Consider the following 20781-nt stretch of genomic DNA (forward strand, 5'->3'; position numbering starts at 1 on the left):
ACATCCTCTTCATAACCCATCTCCTACATTTTATTCATGACGCCTCATTCCAGTCCATTCACAAACATATTGAAGAGCCAAGGACACAAGTCACCCTCGTCCGAGGCCTAGTGTCAAATTAAATCATTTACTTTCAGGTTGGCTTGTTCATATACGACCGTCCGCAAACTGATATCTACACCTTGCATTATAAAGATTAAATAAGTTGAGTTTATCTTAGTTTTACCAGAACACTCAGCTGATTAACAGCTCTCCTAGGGCTGGCCCGATGGATTAGATATTTTTACGTGGCTAGGAACCAATTGGTCACCTAGCAACGGGACCTACAGCTTATTGTGGGATCCGAACCACACCATATCGAGAAATGAATTTTTATCACCAGAAATAAATTCTTTTGCTTCCGCGTTGGCCGAGCCGGGATTCGAACTTTGGACCACCAGATTGGCAGCCGAGCGCGAAAACCACTCGTCTAGCGAGAAATTTATTAAGTCTATCGGTTCGACCACTTTTTAGGGGGGGGGGGGGGGGGGGGGGGGGGGGGGGGGGGAGAAAGAAGGGGGCCTCAAGTACGCCGAATAAAGGTATCACGCTGGATATCAATGCGTCTAAACCAAAGGCCTAGATTCAAGTATTACCGAGACAGATGCTCTTGTCAATTACAATTTCCTTTGGGGGTAATGCTATGACTATATATATATATATATATTATATATATATATATATATATATATATATATATATATATATTGTATGTATGTATGTATGTATGCATACAGGTATGCATGTGTATATACATACATATAAATATATATATTGTATATATGTAGTATATGAAGTTTTGTCACATCACCGTGATTACTATACATACAACGAGCTACAAATGTCCTTTTGTATCCAATTCGCACTACCTCGGAATTAATATATTTTCATATATGTTAACCGAAGGGGAATTTTTTAGTTTATAATAATTTCGTCCTCTCGTGGAGTCCTGATTTCTCCTCTGTTCGCTGGGGGTTGGTTCGAACCCACGAGAGGACGAAATTATTACCAACTAGAAAATTCCCCTTCGGTTAATATATATGAAAATATATTAATTCCGAGGTAGAGACAATTGGATATTAAAGGACATGACATTTGTAGTGCGATGTATGTAGTATATGTATGCTTATATATAAATATATTTATTTCTATAATATTATGCATGCATAATAGCTATAGACATGTGTGTGTATGTGAGCGTGTGAAGAATTACTCCAAGTTTATCACACTTAGTGCCAAAGTGGTGAGAATGCATTTCCTAGCATAAGCTTTCTTAAGCAAAGAAGTATCCTTCAACGCCCAACGCTCCCAGGACTCAGGTGTTGGGGTTCAAGAGACCAGGTGTCACCCTTGCAACTCTCGAGACACTTCTTGAAGGAACTTCTTGAAGGAACTTCCGTCCTTATGAGTTGAAAGTTTACCTTTCAAAGTTTCGGCTTTGTTGTATTGTTCCTGTCCAAATCTTTGAACGGATCTATTAAGTTGAGTTTTTACATTTTAAACGTTAAAGTGAATGAGATGTTTTATTATTCATTCGTTTTTAATGTTAATTGTATCGACCTTTTTCCATCTTATTCTTTCCTCACCTTAACTTATATCAAGCAAACACACTGATTTATATTGATTAATAAGAAAACTTTCCTGAATATATATAATATATATATATATATATATATATATATATATATATATATATATATATATATATATATATATGTGTGTGTGTGTGTGTGTGTGTGTGTGTGTATGTGTGAGTGTGTGTAATTTATACATTATATGTATGTATATACTATATATATATATATATATATATATATATATATATATATATATATATATATATATATATATATATATTATATATTGCTACTTTCAAAATGCATGTTTCCCCTCTTTGAAATGTCATGTAGATTGTGTAACATTTTTTCAGATTCCTAGATAACTTAGAATAGGATGTTTTAAATGTGTGTTCAGATTTCGCATTACATGTTGTAAAAGAATATATATATAACGTAGAAAGAGAGAGATATTTTGTCTTTTCGAAGCTATGAATGTTTAACTTTTATGTCAATACTTTGAGATTAGAGGGTCTGCGAGATCCGTTTGCTTTCCTAAATCTGTCAACACGTTTGATAGCGAGCTCGACTCTTGCGTTGTTATCAAAACATGTCAATTTTAATTGTCGCTCAGCCTCCGTTTCGATCGAGTCGAGTACGTGTCTTTTTTTTTAACAGACTCGTCTTGTACGTGTATGTCTTTGTCAAGTCCCACGTGGGAATTGCACATTTTGTATGTGAGATTGCATCAGATTCGAGCTTTCTGGAAGCTTTCGTGCCAAAAACGTTTTTAACATCTGCCCTCTCCAGCTTCCGTCAAGGAAGAGATTCCATTCTATCTTAGGACCTCGAGGCAGTCAGATCTCTCTCTCTCTCTCGCTCTCTCTCTCTCTCTCTCACTCAAAATCATTGAGATTATATTAACGTAACGTAAATTGGTCACTCGTAACTTGTGAGAATTTCATATTTGAGATTTCTTAGAGTTTATTTAGTGTTATTTAGTTTCTTTTGTGGAATCTGAACAAACATTTCGTAATGGCGCCTGGTTTTTGTGAAAGTGTGATATACAAGCTGCAGCAAGAGAGAAAGAAGATGGTATACCAAAAAGGTAAAGTGTGTTATATTTTTATTAGTTGCAACTAATAACTAAAAGTTAATGGGAAAAGTGTTTGGTTAACTAATAACTAATAAGGGTTAGGTAACAACTAATAACTAATAATTGTTAGTAACTGTGGTTAACTAATAACAGATGGTTGTGAAGGTTTGGTAAAAACTGATGTTTACAATGTTTTGAGTGAAAACATTTACACTTTTACACATTGCGTATTTTTGTGTTTGTGATTGTTCCATTGTTTGTGTACTTGTTCATTTTCTTATTGAAGTGTGTCTTTTTATTTTATGTTTTCATTTGCATTCACAATTTAATTGACTTAGTTATTTTCATTGCTTAATCATTGCACATTTAATTAAATCTAACATTTATGAATTAATTTGCATTTACTTAGAATTCTTTTCAAGTTTTGTTGTTGTTTAGCACTTGTGAATTAATTTCAAATTTTCAATTATTGCCTAACACTTTTGAATTTTGATTGAATTATTTTTCTTGAATTTTGTGATAAATTAATTTTGATTTAATTTTACTTAATTTGATTCAAGAATTAATTAAACTTTACTTTGTTTTCAAGTAACAGTAATTTTCCCTGATATTGTGAATTTCACTTATAAATTTTGAATTTGATAATAAATTTTTGTATTTAAAATTTTTATAAGTATTTTCATTTATACCAGTATATTCAATTATGATTATATTTATGTTAGGTAGAAGCATAGAGTGGTAATTGATTTGCTTTCCTTCAATTTATTTGAAGTGACTTAGAACCAGGGAAGTACTATGACTTCTGAAATCAGGGAAATACTTAGACTTTTAAGTTGTTGATGGAGTGATGCCCTTTGATTAATTTAATTACTTACAAGATTACCTTACACCTGTTTTGATGAACTTAGTCTGATTTTCTGCAATACTGGTAAGTGTTAAGGGATCACTGTTGCCTTTAGAGTATTCAGTCATTTAAACATGTTTTGAGGGTTCAGGTGTCTGGCTTTTGGTGAGGTAATATTTGATGCATGGTAACCAGATACTTGGCACTTCGTAACATTGTTTAATGGTGCCCAGACCAGGGAAAGCAGATTTCATTATCACTCTAGAATATACTGGTGGTTTTAGGGATATATTTTGTTAGGAGAGTGACCATATAATTTTGTTTTGCATTTATTGTATTGAATTGTAAGTTGATAACTTTAGAGGAAAATGGCTCTGTTCATTGTTCAGGAATTTTTAGCAGCCCCTTCCATCCAAGTTTTGTCTGAAACCACTCTGTCTAGAGCACAGTGGAGCGCTTTAGCAGAGGCATGTGGTGGTTATGTGTCTACTAGTATGGTAAAGGCACAAATAAGATGTATTGCTATGGAATCATTGATAAACTCTGGTAGAATAACTGATGAAGATGAGTTAGAATTGGCTCAAGAGTTGTTGAATGTAGCACGTGCTGATCTCATAAATAAAGAAAGAGAAAAGTGATGCAGAGTTAGAGCTTAGACGCATTGAAGCAGAAGAGAATTTGATTAAGCTAAAAATGCTTGCCGAAAGAGAGAGAATGCAAGCTGAAAGAGAAAGAATAGACAGGGAAAAACAAGAAAGAAGAGAACGAGAAGAAGAAAAAGCAGCAGAAGAGGAAAGAGAAAGGATAAAAGAGGAAAGAGAAATCGCAAGACATGAAAGGGAAATGGAATTAATAAGAGCTAGATCCACATTACCTGTAACACCGTCTAACCCTAACCAAGGTAATCAAGACCCTGTATTTGATGTAGTGAGAGTACAGAAGTTAATCCCTAAGTTTACTGAAGAAGCTCCAGATGAGTTTTTTGATCACTTTGAGAAAGTGGCTTCAGGTATGGGATGGCCAGAGGATAAATGGTCAGTTTTGCTACAAAGTGTCTTAATTGGTAAAGGGAGAAGTGCTTATCTAGCCTTAACAGCTGATCAGTGTAAAGACTACAAGGTACTTAAACACAGTGTGCTACAAGTTTACCAGATGACCCCAGAGTACTACAATGAAAGATTTAGAAATTTAAGAAAAGATGAGAAGGGAACATTCTTAGATTATGCTTACAAAGTGAGAAGGTGTTTCAAACGTTGGGTAGAAGCTGCTAAAGTTAAAACTTTTGATGAGTTAGAAGAGTTACTTGTTCTTGAACAGTATCTTAGGGAATTCCTGAACATATAAGAGCCTATTTAAGAGAGAGAGAAGTGAAGAAACTTGACAAAGCTGCTACACTAAGTGAAGATTACAATATAATCAGTAGTAAACGTAATTACAATGTCAAGTACCAGAGTCAACAACGCCCAGGTTTTAAGTCTTTTCCAAATAACAGGAACAAATTTAATGGGAAACCTACAAGTGATACTACTAAGAGTACACAAGGTAATACAACTCAGCAAGCTAATGTGAAATCCTCATCCAGTTTTTCAAGACAGTTACAGAAACCTAATGTTGTCTGTTTCAAGTGTGGAAGAGTAGGACACTACAGTCAAGAGTGTTACTGGAATCAAAAGCAGTCAAAACCAGTTGGTCAAGTTGTAAAAGGTGACCAGGTGAAACAAACTACGAAGAGCAGTGTGGGAAAGAATCAGACTCCAGAGAAGAATGAAACTAAGCAAGCTGAATGTTTAGCAACCAGTGGAAATGTTACCTCAAGCAGTGAGTGGCTTAGCAGTGTGGAGGCTTTTAAGCCATATATCTATGAGGGTATGCTGTCAACTCAAGAAGGAAGTATGCAGGTACCAGTCAAGATATTACGTGATACAGGGAGTAACCATAGTGTGGTAGTACGTGGTTCTCACCCTCAGTTGGAGAAGAGTCTCACAGGAGATTCAGTTATTTTGAAGGGTATAGGAGGAGAGGAAGTAACTCCTATATGCCACTTGCACCTGTCATGTGAATTGGTGACAGGGAATGTTGATTTTGCTGTAAAGGACTCACTGGCTGTGGAAGGTATACATGTTCTGTTGGGGAATGAAGTTGGTGGTGTGCCATTTATTCCTTGTCCTGTAATGACAGACAAACCATTGAGGATTAGTCCTACAGTAGAGTTGGAGAAGAATAACCCTCACCTGTTTCCTAGTTGTGTAACTACCAGAAGTATGAAGAGGACTACGACTGCAAGTGAAGAAACTGAGGATTTACACACCCAAGAAGGATCAAGTAAAGTATCTTTGTGCTTAGAAGAATTATTCCAGGGAAATGAAGTTTCCCGTAGTGCTGACCAAGAATAGATTTCCCAAGAAGATGAAGAAGACGACGACGACGAAGAAGAAGAACCTGATGTTCCTGAAGAGACTCCGAGTAGTCAAAGTGTTGCTGAAGACAGTAGTGAAACTACAGCAGCTGAGTTAGCAGATATTGAGAATTCAATCCTTGAAGTTGGTCAAGTGACAAGAGAGAAGCTGATGGACTTGCAGAAGAAGGATGCATCGTTAACTGATTTGTTCTTCAGAGTTGTTGATCGAGAAGAGATGCAACAAACTCCTACCTGTTACTATCTGAAGGAAGGTTTGCTGATGAGGAAGTATAGACCTACAGATATACCAGGAGGTGCTGTATGGGGCGAATATCATCAAATTTTGATTCCATATCCATTGAGAAAGCAAGTGGTTGCAGTAGCTCATCAGTCTGGACATATGGGAATCAGGAAGACTGTGGAGAAGATCATGAAATATTTTTTCTGGCCTGGACTTCACAGAGATGTTAGCAGGTTTTGTCAGAGTGTCGTACCTGCCAGATAGCTGGAAAACCGAATGAAACCATCAAGAAAGCCCCCCTACAACCTATAGAAGTTAGAGGAGAACCCTTTAGCAAAGTGATTATAGATATGGTTGGACCACTGCCGAAGACAAAGAAAGGAAATGAGTATCTGTTGACATTAATGTGTCCTGTGACAAGATATCCAGAAGCAATCCCTGTTAGAAACATATCTGCCAAGATAGTTGCTGAAAAACTTGTGGAGTTTTTCTCAAAGTTTGGAATACCAGAAATAGTACAAAGTGATAGAGGAACAAACTTTACTTCAAAGTTATTCCAGGATGTGATGAATTTGTTAGGAGTGAAACAACAGTTATCCACTGCTTATCATCCAGAAACTCAAGGTGCCTTGGAAAGGTTCCACCAGACATTGAAAAGTATGCTGACAAAGTATTGTTCTGAGTCAGGAAGAGAATGGGATGTTGGTTTACCATTAATGTTGTTTGAAATTAGGAGTGCTTACCAAGAAAGTATGGGTTGTTCACCTAATGAAATGATGAAGAGGACCGTTGAAGATTCTTGCAGAAAATTGGGAAGAAAACCAAGAGGAAAACCAAGGAGAGTATGTGAAGAACTTAAGGAAAAGGTTGAAAGAAATTAGAAAATTCTCTTTAGAAAACTTGAAAATGAGTCAAGAGAAAATGAAAAGGAGATTTGATGCTAAGACTAAGCTAAGAAGTTTTAGTGTTGGTCAACAAGTGTTAGTGTTCTTACCTGTCAAGAGATTTCCCCTCACTAATAAATTCAACGTCCCTTACAAGATAATTCAGAAGTTAAGTGATAGAACTTATGTGATTGAAACGCCAGAAAGAAGAAGAAAACAAAGGAAGATACATGTGAACCTCTTGAAACCTTATTTCTCAGAAACTAAAACTGAAACTGTCAGTAACCCAAACAACTTTATCTACAGAAGACGATGATAGCTACGAATTGGGAACTGCAAACAAGATGAATAATTCTTCAATTTTGGAAAATTTGGAGGATAAACTGAAACATCTGAGTGTTGAACAAGGTGAAGACTTAAGTGAAGTAATTAGAAGTTTTCCAGAAATTTTTTCAGGTGTGCCTAGATGTACTGATCTGACCAAGCATGAAATCAAGATTCAAGAAGATGGAAAACCTTTCAAGCAAAGAGCCTATCGCTTATCACCATATCATCGAGATGTTTTGAAGAAAGAAGTTGAGTATTTGCTGCAACATGGATTAGCAGAACCCAGTTCAAGTCAATTCAGTTCTAAATGTGTGTTGGTGAAGAAACCAGATGGTTCATTTAGGATGTGTATTGATTATAGGAAGCTGAATTCTATCAGTGTGGCTGATAATTATCCTTTGCCTCTTATAGATCAGTTACTTGATAATATTGGGCAAGCCAAGTTTGTTTCCAAGATAGACTTGTTGAAAGGATATTATCAAATTCCCTTAGATGAGAATGCAAAGTTGCTGTCAGCTTTTATTACTCCATTTGGACTATATCAGTATACTGTTCTGCCGTTTGGTCTGATGAATGCACCCGCAACATTTCAACGAGTGATGGATCAACTGCTAGGATCGATAGAAGGAGTAGGTGTATACCTAGATGACATCGTGATTTACTCTACAACGTGAGAAGAACATCTGAAGATTCTGAGGAAAGTTTTCAAGAAACTACAAGAAGCAGGATTAACAGTCAACTTAGAGAAGAGTGAGTTTGGAAAGGCAACTGTACAGTATCTTGGGTTTGAAGTTGGGAAAGGCCTTCTTGCTCCAGTAAATGCTAATGTAGAAGGTATCCGTAAGGCTACCCCACCTACTACCAGGAAACAGCTACAGAGATTTTTGGGGATGGCTGGATTCTATCGTCGTTTTTGCCCAAATTTCTCAGATGTAGTAGCTCCCTTGACAGACTTGACTAGTCCCAAAGCCAAGTTTATTTGGACTCCAGAGTGTCAAGGATCCTTTGAGAAGGTAAAAGCCATTTTAACTTCAAGACCAGTACTTCAAGCTCCAGACTTGGACAAGAAATTTGTGATACAAGTTGATGTGTCCGACTGTGGCGTTGGAGCTGTTCTACTTCAAGAAGATGAAAATAATATCTACCATCCTGTGTGCTTCATGTCTACAAAATTGAAAAAACATTAGAAAGTATACTCGACAACTGAGAAGGAAACTTTAACCTTAATCACCGCATTGAAAAAATTTGAAGTGTATGTGAATAGACCTAGGAATGAAGAAATTTTAGTGTTGTCTGATCACAATCCACTATCATTTATCCAGAAAATGAAAAACCATAATCAAAGACTGACCAGGTGGTCTTTGTGTCTGCAACAGTATAACTTAAGAGTGCAGCGCATTAGTGGCAAAAACAATGTAGTTGCTGATTATTTATCTCGTTGCGAATCGTTGGATTCAACAACGTGATAAAAAATCTTCTGGGGGGAGGTATATTATATATTGCTACTTTCAAAATGCATGTTTCCCCTCTTTGAAATGTCATGGAGATTGTGTAACATTTTTTCAGATTCCTAGATAAATTAGAATAGGATGTTTTAAATGTGTGTTCAGATTTTGCATTACATGTTGTAAAAGAATATATATATATATAACGTAGAAAGAGAGATATTTTGTCTTTTCGAAGCTATGAATGTTTAACTTTTATGTCAATACTTTGAGATTAGAGGGTCTGCGAGATCCGTTTGCTTTCCTAAATCTGTCAACACGTTTGATAGCGAGCTCGACTCTTGCGTTGTTATCAAAACATGTCAATTTTAATTGTCGCTCAGCCTCCGTTTCGATCGAGTCGAGTACGTGTCTTTTTTTTTAACGGACTCGTCTTGTACGTGTATGTTCTTTGTCAAGTCCCACGTCCGGGAATTGCACATTTTGTATGTGAGATTGCATTCAGATTTCGATCTTCTGAAGCTTTCGTGCCAAAAACGTTTCTGTGTTCTGAGTTTGTGTGCAAAGTCAACAAGTAATGTATTCTCTCTTGAGGAAGTCACGTCAATTTGAAGATGTTACTATCCAAATATTCGCGCACAAGGAAAATGAACTAAAGACTAAGTTTTAATATTCAGCCCTTTACCGAGGAGTGACGCAATGATCAGAATGTATTTTATCCTTTTCTTTGCCACCTGATCGTCGTGTTGACCTTTGGAAGGAGAGAATACCTCTTCCTCCAAGGTATTAACTCACGATTTAACTTGTTTTGCAACTCAACAAAAGTAAATTCCGTCGGCCCTTATCCCTTGGCCCTAAATTTTAAAATATATGTTCCATTTCCCTTACGTGCATTGAGAGAGAGAGAGAGAGAGGATAGAGAGAGAGATGAGAGAGAGAGAGAGAGAGAGAGAGAGAGCGGCAAACAAAGATTGTTGTTTATCTTATATGCTTAAAGACATGAGAATCCAAAATTTGGAACATTCCCTCCAGGGCGGCTGAGGAGTCGGGTCATCCCCGGGGTTAACATAATACGTTACATAGAAAAGCCGTTTTCCCTTTCTTTAAGCTTTCTCCTTTCTTTGTAACAGCTAACAGCCAAGCTTGCTGTTTACGGCTGTTGTTGCAGCCCCATGTCGAGGGAGGAGTAATGGGGTGGTTTGTATTTCGTAAACATACGTTGGATACCGGGAGGTCTCGTTGGAGGGTTATCGTTAGTGTTTCCGACCCCCTTTCCGCACCACTGGACTTTGTGCCTGGCAGGCCGTCACGTCTTGTTTCCTCATTTTCTATCCTGTTCTCTCTCTCTCTCTCTCTATCTCTCTCTCTCTCTCTCTCTCTCTCTTTCTTTCTTCTTCTTCTCTCTTTTCTTCTTCTTCTTCTTCTTTCTCTTTGAAAATATAAACAACTTGCGTAAAGAACATTCCGCCATATCGAGATTTACTTTGGCTGCACCTGTTTCCACAGGAAGACAAAAAGAAGAAGAGAGATAGAAGCTCCTTTTCGATGACCTCTGGAGCGGAATGCCTGGTCATGACATTCCTTTTACCAGCTGTTTCTCTCTCTCTCTCTCTCTCTCTCTCTGTCCTCTTCTCTCTCTCTCTCTTCATTTTAGTTCGGCGTTTTCTCGGAGCACTTTTCCTTTTCTTCCCTACACAATTTTCCCAGTCCGTCGAAAAAGTCCCTTTACTCTTTCCGACTTCATTCGAAGCCAAATTTATTCCACTTGAGTTCGATGACGCAAATGAAATTCCTTTCGGACATGAAAAGATTGTTCTTGTCTCTCGAATCGCCTTCGAGTTGGCCTCAACGCTCTTGTAGTATCCCCCAACGACTGGACTGATTTGGTTGCTTGGAAAGTTTTGGCGGCGATACAAATACCGAGATCACTTACGTTGTAAATTCCGTCGAAACCTCGTAGATCTTACCCTTATTTATCAAGACTGACCTTGGAATACCAGTTTCACAAGAGAAAACTGGACGCATGCCTTATTTGTATAGAAGTATAGTCACAGCAAATTCGACTCAGATGACTTTTTATAAAGGAAATCAACTTATTAGATGGCCACTGCTCCAATGAAGTCTTCAGTGGAAGTAATGTTACAATAACAAATTATTTCGTTCAAATAATGACCAATATATTTGTCCTGTATCATGGAACATTGCTGACGTTTTTGGTGGGAGGTGGGGTTGGGGGGAGAAAAGACTGAACTGTATAAACATAAGACTAAGGCTCCAGTTATCATTAAAAGAAAGAAAATAAGCAAGAAATGACCAACTGCTTATTTCAAAGCTTACAGTGGATATCAGCACCCGATCGTGATTGGCTGAAGTTCACGCTGCCTACCACCCATCAGAGGTGAGGCGCCTCAGTGGCGTGGTCGGTATGGTGCTGGCGTGCCACCTCCTTGGCCGCGAGTTCGATTCTCGGGCGTTCCACTGAGTTTGTGAGAGATGTGTATTTCTGGTGATAGAAGTTCAATCTCAACGTGGTTCGGAATTCACGTAAGTCCGTTGGTCCCGTTGCTGAATAACCACTGGTTCCATGCAACGTAAAAACACCATACAAACAAACAATCAGAGGTGACATTTCAAGCACTAAATCAGCCAATCAAAAGCAAGATTAAATCTCCTGTGATATATGCTGCTAATATTCACCGCCAGCTCCAACAAAACAAATTATTTCCTTGTTACATTACGTGGAAATTATTTATACTTGCTGATCTTAAAGGTGTGACTTACTTAAGGACTAAGGACGGCTCCACATCCGTGATTCTATGTCGACAAGTTAAACAATAAAATAATGATCATAAATATATATAAATTTTATAAAACTGTAAAATAGACAGCACTATGCCAAGGAATGGTATTAGATATGGAGATAACTTATTTACAATTACTCACAAATAAACTTGTATCGTCATTACCTGTAACTGCAACATAAAGAAATACAGAAATCGAAAACAAGGCAAATTACAACCAACAGGAAATCAAAATCAACATTCAAAAGCATGACCATCAGAAAATCCATCGAAAGATTATCAAGCGTAAGTAACAGCTGCTGTGTCGATGTTAATTAACGAACAAAAACAACATAACATCAACAGCAGATGTTAGTTAGCCAAGGAAGCAATTAGCCAAACATCGGGAGCAACTGAAAATCCGCTCACTTCCGCAACATCGCCAACATAAATAATATGGATGCGTCGTGTTGCAAATCCTTCGTCATTTAGAACGGAGATAATGACATAATTTACTCTGTTAATCGGATATAATTAAAGTGAAATTATTCAGTAATTAGAGGGGAATGAGAGAGCATCACGAGGCACGCCAGAAGCCAGAGAGGGTGAATGGCATTTGGGTATACGTGGAGATGCATGCTTTCATGCATGGGGAGAGTATTCGTGGATATGCAATATGCATACTTTCATGCATGGATGGCCTGAAAGAGAGAGAGAGAGAGAGAGAGAGAGAGAGAGAGTCACGGGTGGGGAGGGTTGATTTGTGTATTTGCACGGGGCATACTTTCATGGATGAAATAAGTGCATGCAGAGAGAGAGAGAGAGAGAGAGAGAGAGATGTATATGAATACAACAGTGTACACTTGCTTGTACGGTATGAGAGAGAGAGAGAGAGAGAGAGAGAGAGAGAGAGAGAGAGAGAGAGAAGTGAAGCAACCAGGCCAATCAGGAACAAATAAACTGAACAAAGGAAAATAATCCCAACTTATGTCTTTCCACAGACAGGTGAAGGAAAGACAGGAATAAAACACAGAAAAAAAAGAATAACGAACGGCAAGAAAGAAAGAAGAAAGCAAACTTCCTCCTAAGGATGTCAAAAGAGTGAGTTCCTTCGGCTGAGCCCAATGGATTATGCATCCCAAGGACGCCTCATTCGACGACTCAAGTTATTGATTGCGAATGTCAGAGGAAGTCCCGAAGGATTAGGAGAGAAGCCGGAGGAGCGCGCCCTCTAATGAATTAGGACATGTTTGGTACACGTCCCTAGGACAGCCCAGGGTAAGCTTCGGCTTAACAAGTTTCCTGTTAAAGACAGAATCAGTCACGGTCTCGATAAAAAAAAAAATGATGGTTAGTGTCGTGTTATACCACTCGGATGTTGCGGGTTCGCGTCTTCCGTCAGGCCTATGAAAAATCGCTGGCTCTGCTTAACGATCAGTTACTGATGCAGTGTTGGGTCTGCGGTGGGAGGTTGAAACCAACATTCTTTGGAGGCTTGAATTTCAAATCAATGGCCCCCTTTGGTGTGTTTGTTCCATGTGAATAGGTTTCATTTACTGAAATAATAATAATAATAATAATAATAATAATAATAATAATAATAATAATAATAATAATAATAATAGTTAAATATTCGTGCATCGTGTCAGCTTCCACTGTCCTTAAGCTTTCTTGGTTGATTGCTGTAAACCAAGATATTTTTCATAAATAAGATTAGCAGAAAATGCCTCACAAAATATTCTTGAAAATAGATAACTAATTTACAAAAGAACAGAATGGTTCCGCAGCAACATTCCTAATACGGAAAAATTTATATATATATATATAATATATATATATATATATTATATATATATATTATATATTATATATATATTTATATATATCTTTAAGAATACTTTACTTTAAATTACAGGAACGCTTTCAAGAATCATCCTTCCATATCTAATAAAAAATATTAAAAAAACGATGCGGGCGAGCGCGAACAAACAATTATAACGATACGAGGTGAAACTAAAACTAGCAGATTTATTAACTGTTGGATGAATTCAATGTCCAGAAAAGATAAGGCTCATGAAGCAGAAGTATCTGCCGGTCTCGAAAACCTGAAGTTCTTTAATTAATTACATCCCCAAATGCATTAGTGAAAGAAACGCCAAAAACCTCACGACTTTCCACATATATGTAAATAAGAATATTTAGTAAATTGCCCAACAATTAGATCCAATAAGAAGAGAAATCTGGATGTGATTAATAGCAAAAGGAGGATGATAAAAGACGTGATCAGAAGGAAAGATTTGCAGAAACTTGGTTTAAGAATGGGAAGTCGACATGGACTAAAATGGAGAGAAGAAACTCAGCATCAAGTGGAGACAATATAACGAGAAATGTGGGAAGTTCCGGTATCTTCCTCAAAAAGAAGAAAAAAAGGTAAAGAGGAAGAAACGACTGGACATCATAGTGATGAAGAAAGCTGGAGAAAGTGTGGGGAGAGTCTGGTGTCATAAAGCAATATTGCAGAAGTGGGTAGGAAGAATTCTGGTGTGTACTGTGATGATGAATCAGATGTAGAATCACAAACTTTATTCTATTTTATTATTATTACCAGTTAATGTCTATTCAGTTCTAAAGAAAGAATGGGAAAAGTGGAAGAAGACTGATGCTACTGTTATCGTTCTCACAGTTGCTGGTATTAGTGCCTTACTCATGTGTAATACATTACATTAAATAAAAGTACGTACATCACTTGCCAGTGATCAGCACCCCAACATCACCAGAGGGAGAAAGACATCGATCCCACACATAACTTCTAAATCGTGAATGAACCCCACGTTCCAAACACGTCCACATCATTAACTACATTATACACCGACACAGACGGTAAAACAGCATCCCGTCGAACGCATTCACTTATTACTATAGTAGATTCGAATCAACCGTGCATCTGGTGTCTAGGCCAGTCCCTTACGACACTCCTGATTGGCTGTTGATAAGCCAATTACAGGGCTGGAAACTCTCAGTCTCTCGAGAGGGTTCACATAGCAGGATGTATGTTCCACCTCTCCTGAGGTATACGTCTTTCAAAAGTATCCCTCAGGAGAGAAAGAACATACATCCTGCCTATGTTAACGCTCGAGAGAGACTGAGAGTTTTCAGCCCTGTCATTGGCTTATCAACAGCCTATCAGGAGCGTCGTAAGGGACTGGCCTAGACATCAGATGCACGGTTGATGTGAATCTACTTTACCTTGAAGCAATTTTCATTGTATTTTATAATTTATTTGGAGTTTTATCTGTTCATTTATCGACTTGTTAATTTTTTGTCTTTTCTAAATACTGATCTCTGTCTATATTCCCTATAAATCTGCTGCTCATTTCAAATGAACGCCAGACCTTTTGGAAGCAGGAACTTCACGTCAATGGCCCCTGTGGGATTGTTCCATATGAACACGATTCATCATAAAGCCTTCCGCTCTCTTGATACTTCTTACACTCCGTCCATCAAGCGCTTCCTCCTCATTCGTCCAACACTTTCGAGTTACAATTTCCTCTCGCCTCCTTATCGAACCCCATGCTTCCCACGTGACCGCACCATCTCAAAACACTAACCCATCCTTTCACCTGTGTCGACATTTTTGCGTATCTTCGAATGTGAGTGAAGACAAAGAAGGACACAGACGCAGCAACAGAAACCAGCAACAGAGACCAGCAACAGACACAAGCAACAGAGACCCCTATTCTTGGCAACAGGAGAGCAATTAAACCTACAGGAAATTCGCACCATTAGGCCACGTAGGATCTATTATCCGGTCCACTTCACCCCCACAAGCCTTTTCGGTACCTTTCTCTAGAACTTGGCACTCTCTCTCTCTCTCTCTCTCTCTCTCTCTCTCTCTCTCTCGTAACCAAAACGGTAAGTCATTAAAAAAGCGACAATAGCATAACATTGTTGCTTTTTCAATCAAGTATCATTCCGAATTATTAATAGAAACAAAAGGATGTTTTAACAGTTAGAATATTTTCCATAGTAGCATGTACAGGGGGCTAAGAGATCAATGAGTTATTTAAAAGAATGATGAAAAGCGTCTGTGTAGCAGTTTTACTACAATGAAGCTTATTTTAAACTTCTGGTTTTATTCCAATTTTCATAAAAATCAAAGAATAAAACGGGGAGGAGGAGACTAATAATAATAATAATAATAATAATAATAATAATAATAATAATGGTACACTGTGACAATAATAATAATAGTGGTATAGTCCAATGGCATTAATATATAACAAAAATGAGAATTTTTCATGTGGAACTAATGTAAATAACTAAAAACTAGCAAAATACACACTTGCACAAAAATGATGAGATATTAATTGACAAATGCGAAATAAAAGTAAATGTAAGACAACAGACAGAAAGTTCATTCATTAAAAAACAACAATTACCTGCCTGGATGAACAACGGCATGACTGAGTTGCATCTCTAATTCATTTTCTCATGTGTAAACAAAAATAAGTAACAATAAAAAGAAAAACTACTTTAACAAATAGATAGCAAAAGCAACTACATAAATCACTACTTCACCAACAGTGTAACAAGAAAACAAAAAAACTAATTTAACAAAAAATAACAACAACAAAAACAAATACACTAACAAAAAAAAAGCTACAGCAACTACAAAAACCTCCACTTCAACCAAAAGTATATCGATAAAACTAAAACAATAATTCAACCAAAAAATAGCAATAACAACACCAACAACTATATTGACAAAAAAATAGCAACAGAAATTACAAAAAATGCTACTTCAACCAAGAAAATACCACTCGAAAAGAACTGCATCAATAACAAATAGCAACAACAACAAAAACATACAAAAACAAAAGCATCAACCATTTTTTTTCAGAGAGCCCAAAACTGGCAATCCGTATTCATTGCTTTGCTTTTGCATAAAACACGAACATAAATAAAAAGAGTTCATTAAGGTATGAGGTAATAAGACTGTACAATGTTCGAATATTCTCACTGGCAATATTACGCGCGAAAATGTGTGACATTTTTCCTAGAATGTGACACAATGGACACCATTAAAAAAAACCGATGGAGAAATGATTGACAATTACTGGACAGAGGCAGAACAACTACGATGAATTGGGGACGAGCAAACATACGAGGCAGTAACTACTTCCTCTTTTATCGTCAAATAATAATAATAATAATAATAATAATAATAATAATAATAATAATAATAATAATAATAATGTTCAAAGAGGTTCACAATAATAAAAAATGTTGCGAGTTCGTGTATAATTTAAAAACATTTTTACAAAGCTTTCGAACCCTTCCCTGGGTTCATCTTCAGGGAAGGGTTTTTAAATTATACACAAACTCGCAACATTTTTATCATTGTGGACCTCTTAGAACATTATATATACTCTCGCGATAGAGAGTTTTTTGCCAAATAATAATAATAATAATAATAATAATAATAATAATAATAATAATAATAATAATAATAATAATAATAATAATAATGTGGCGCCGTGGCAGAGTGGGTTAGGTCGTCAATGGACTGGTTAAGCAACATTGGGGCTGGTCAGTCGTTGGATGGGTGACCGCTCTCCTCGGCGTTGATTCCTTGGGAAAGGATCTTTACCATAATTTCCTCAGTCTACTCAGCTGTAAATGAGTACCTATCCCTGATGGGGTAGGGTCAGCTTTGGGTTAAATAGCAAAACTCAGCAATGATGTTAAGAAATGAAGGAATAAACGACAACGACGTAAATGGAACCTCTGGCAACAGAGGAGCTTCGTCCGGCAGCCAGGTATTCAACCCAATTGAAGGGGAAGACGGTCAGGTACTTGGAGGTCGTCATCCAGCAACTGACCACCACAACGACAGTACCCAACAGCCTGAGATTGGAGCTACAGAAGCAAACCAAAGGAAGAAATGGACAAGAGAAGAAAATAAGGAAATATGGAGATGCTACATCAGAAGCAACCCGACGGAGAGAGGATATAGAAGAAGGTTGGTCAACATCTGGAATGAGAGGAATAACACCCCCCAAACAGAGCAGAGGCTGGCAGACCAAGTAAGGAACATAAAGAAAAAGAACTGGCTCTCCCCAACAGAAAGAGAAGAACTGGAAAGGGAAATGTCACACGACAACGAATTACACGAAGACGAACTGAGAGACGATGCCACAGAAGACGACAGGGAGGATGAGGTATCAAACAACGACACACGAAGTAACAAAGAGGACGGAATGGGTAGAAAAGATTAGACAAAGATCCCCTCCATGAAAGCCTACAACACCAAGAAATTAAGGGAGAAAACAAGTGAGGTCAATGAAATAATGGGCATAATACACACCACCAGTATCACAGAAACAAATAACTTGGCATATGCAGGAGCAAGATTAGTAGCAGAACTGATGGGGATTCGAACACCAACACCACCAGTACAACCAACCCAACAAAAACCAAAACAGCAACCTCCTTGGAAAAGAACTTGAGTAAACTGAAAGAGATGGCAGAAAATAGGCTAAGAAGCAAGAAAACAAGAGAGGAACTCCACGAGAAATACAAAGTACAAGAGAGGGGACTAAACAACACAATAGAAGATGTAAAACAGAGGCTTAAGGGCAATGCACATAAGATCCAACGGTACATGAACAGGAATAAGGGATACCAACAGAACAAACTATTCGTAACCAACCAGAAAAGACTATACAGCCAACTAAGAGGGGAAGACAACCAAAAAGAAATTCCTGAAGCCGAACCAAGTAAGAGACTCTGGGAAAACATATGGAGCAATCCGGTACCACACACCAAACATGCAACATGGCTCCAGGAAGTCAAGGAAGAAGAAACAGAGAGAATAAAACAAAGATTCACTGACATCACGACAGACACAGTCAGACACCAACTAAAGAAAATACCAAACTGGAAAGCACCAGGTCCCGATGAAGTCCATGGATACTGGCTCAAAAACTTCAAAACCCTACACCCACGAATAGCAGAATAACTCCAGCATTGTATCTCAAATCACCATGCACCCAAATGGATGACCACAGGAAGAACATCCTTAGTACAAAAAGGTAAGAGTAAGGGAAATATAGCCAGTAACTACAGGCCTATCACCTGCCTACCAATAATGTGGAAGTTACTAACAGGTATCATCAGTGAAAGGCTATACAATTACCTAGAGGAGACAAACACCATCCCCCACCAACAGAAAGGCTGCAGAAGGAATGTAGGGGCACAAAAGACCAGCTCCTGATAGACAAAGTGGTAATGAAGAACAGTAAGAGAAGGAAAACCAACCTAAGCATGGCATGGATAGACTATAAGAAAGCCTTCGACATGATACCACACACATGGCTAATAGAATGCCTGAAAATATATGGGGCAGAGGAAAACACCATCAGCTTCCTCAAAAATACAATGCGCAACTGGAATACAATACTTACAAGCTCTGGAATAAGACTAGCAGAGGTTAATATCAGGAGAGGGATCTTCCAGGGCGACTCACTGTCCCCACTACTCTTCGTAGTAGCTATGATTCCCATGACAAAAGTACTACATAAGATGGATGCCGGGTACCAACTCAAGAAAAGAGGCAACAGAATCAACCATCTGATGTTCATGGACGACATCAAGCTGTATGGTAAGAGCATCAAGGAAATAGATACCCTAATCCAGACTGTAAGGATTGTATCTGGGACATCAGGATGGAATTTGGAATAGAAAAATGCGCCTTAGTCAACATACAAAAAGGCAAAGTAACGAGAACTGAAGGGATAAAGTTACCAGATGGGAGCAACATCAAACACATAGATGAGACAGGATACAAATACCTGGGAATAATGGAAGGAGGGGATATAAAACACCAAGATATGAAGGACACGATCAGGAAAGAATATATGCTGGGACTCAAGGCGATACTCAAGTCAAAACTCAATGCCGGAAATATGATAAAAGCTATAAACACATGGGCAGTGCCAGTAATCAGATACAGCGCAGGAATAGTGGAATGGACGAAGGCAGAACTCCGCAGCATAGATCAGAAAACCAGGAAACATATGACAATACACAAAGCACTACACCCAAGAGCAAATACGGGCAGACTATACATAACACGAAAGGAAGGAGGGAGAGGACTACTAAGTATAGAGGACTGCGTCAACATCGAGAACAGAGCACTGGGGCAATATCTGAAAACCAGTGAAGACGAGTGGCTAAAGAGTGCATGGGAAGAAGGACTAATAAAAGTAGACGATGACCCAGAAATATATAGAGACAGGAGAATGACAAACAGAACAGAGGACTGGCACAACAAACCAATGCAGGGACAATACATGAGACAGACTAAAGAACTACCCAGCGATGACACATGGTAGTGGCTACAAAGGGGAGAGCTAAAGAAGGAAACTGAAGGAATGATAACAGCGGCACAATATCAGGCCCTAAGAACCAGATATGTTCAAAGAACGATAGACGGAAATAACATCTCTCCCATATGTAGGAAGTGCAATACGAAAAATGAAACCATAAACCACATAGCAAGCGAATGCCCGGCATTGCACAGAACCAGTACAAAAAGAGGCATGATTCAGTGGCAAAAGCCCTCCACTGGAGCCTGTGCATGAAACATCAGCTACCTTGTAGTAAAAAGTGGTACGAGCACCAACCTGAGGGAGTGATAGAAAACGATCAGGCAAAGATCCTCTGGGACTATGGTATCAGAACAGATAGGGTGATACGTGCAAATAGACCAGACGTGACGTTGATTGACAAAGTCAAGAAGAAAGTATCACTCATTGATGTCGCAATACCATGGGACACCAGAGTTGAAGAGAAAGAGAGGGAAAAAATGGATACGTATCAAGATCTGAAAATAGAAATAAGAAGGATATGAGATATGCCAGCGGAAATAGTACCCATTATCATAGGAGCACTAGGCACAATCCCAAGATCCCTGAAAAGGAATCTAGAAAAACTAGAGGCTGAAGTAGCTCCAGGACTCATGCAGAAGAGTGTGATCCTAGAAACGGTGCACATAGTAAGAAAAAGCGATGGACTCCTAAGGAGGCAGGATGCAACCCGGAACCCACACTATAAATACCACCCAGTCGAATTGGAGGACTGTGATAGAGCAAAAAAAAAAAATAAATA

The sequence above is a fragment of the Macrobrachium nipponense genome, chromosome 31, assembly GCF_015104395.2.
Source record: "Macrobrachium nipponense isolate FS-2020 chromosome 31, ASM1510439v2, whole genome shotgun sequence".
Taxonomy (NCBI): Eukaryota; Metazoa; Arthropoda; class Malacostraca; order Decapoda; family Palaemonidae; genus Macrobrachium; species Macrobrachium nipponense.